Source organism: Colobus angolensis, unplaced genomic scaffold, assembly GCF_000951035.1.
Source record: "Colobus angolensis palliatus isolate OR3802 unplaced genomic scaffold, Cang.pa_1.0 Scaffold130, whole genome shotgun sequence".
Classification (NCBI taxonomy): Eukaryota; Metazoa; Chordata; class Mammalia; order Primates; family Cercopithecidae; genus Colobus; species Colobus angolensis.
The window spans coordinates 315,576-317,170 of record NW_012114253.1 but is presented as its reverse complement, the minus strand read 5'-3'; positions in this window follow the sequence as shown (position 1 = coordinate 317,170).

The following is a 1,595-nucleotide window of genomic DNA, read 5'->3' as shown; positions in this document are numbered from 1 at the left end:
CGGCCTGAATTTCTTTAAAAAAATTTTTTTTTTCTACACAGTCTCGCTCTGTTGTCCAGGCTGGAATACAGTGACTCCATCACTGCTCGCTGCAGCCTAGACCTCCCGGGCTCAAGTGACCCTTGCACCTCAACCTCCCAAGTAGCTGGGACTACAGGTGCATGTTACCATGCCCAGCTAATTTTTGTATTATTTTGTAGAAATGGGGTTTCACCCCGTTGCCCACGCTGGTCTTAAACTCCTAGGCTCAAGTGATCCACCTACCTCAGCCTCCCAAACTGCTAGGATTACAGGTGTGAGTCACTGTGCCTGGACTCAGATTCTTTCTTTCTTGAAAACCTCCCTTGACCTCAGCCCATCCGTTCCTCCACTGCCCCCACCCTGGTTACCTGGAGAACCTCTGCAAAACCCACACTAGCCTCCCTGATGGCATTCTGGCTCCTCTGCAAACCGCTTCCCACTCAGCAACCAGAGATTATGCTTCGAGACATAAGCTGGATCACGTTTTCCTGTGGAAAACCCTTCAAAGGCCCCCTGTGGCCTGCAGGAATCTCCAGCCCCACTTCTTTGCTCCCCTCCCAGAGAAGCTCCAGTCCTTAGATTTATTCCTCACTGTATTGTGGCTGGGCAGGGGCAGGCTGGATTTCCCAGGCACCTATGACAGCAGGCTTCCAGTGGGAGATTGGAAGGCAGGAGGGAAGAGAGAAACCTCCCTCCTGTCCTCCAAAAGGTACTTCTCTCCCTATACTTCCTCCATGGCTCCCACCAGACACGCCTGGGCTGGGCCCAGCTTTGGCGAGGTGACCTCTGCTCCTGGGCTCCAGCTGCCAGCATCTTCTCTCTCTGTCCTACCACCTTGGGAGGGAGCTGTGCTCATCTCTGGGTTCCCACATCTTCCCTGCTGGCTTCTCTGCACCTCCCTCACCTAGGCAGCCAATTCCCCAGATTAAATTCCTTGTACTTCAAATACTTGAGATTTCTGTTTTCTGGTTTGACTCTGACTGACAAAGGCAGCCTTCTAGCCTGAGGAGGAAGCCAGCAGCCGGTGTGGGGCAGAGCCGGGAACGGCAGAAATCCTAAGCCTGAGCTCAGGTGCACCTCTCTTCGGCTCCCCTGCCTCTCCACTTAAAGTCAAGTCCTGTGAGATTGTACATTTCCTATTTGTGGCCAGGCATGGTGGCTCAGATCTATAATCCCAGCACTTTGGGAGGCCGAGTCAGGCAGATCACTTGACCTCAATAGTTTGAGACCAGCCTAGGCAACACGGCGAAACCTTATCTCTACAAAAAATATTTTAAAATTACCTGGGCGTGGTGGTGCATGCCTGCAGTCCCAGCAGGCTGAGGTGGCAGGATCGCCCGAGTCAGGAAAGTTGAGGCTGCAGTGAGTTCTCATCATGCCACTGCACCCCAGCCTAGGCAATGGAGTAAGACTCATCTCAAAAAAAAAAAAAAAAAAAAAAAACTTAATTGTTTCACTTAGGCAGAATGTCCTGTTGCTTGCATCTGAAAATATTTGTATTTTGTGGCAGAGGCCCGTGGCTGTCCCCAATATTGGCTCTCCCTTTCTTTTCTTTTCTTTCTTTTTTTTTTTTT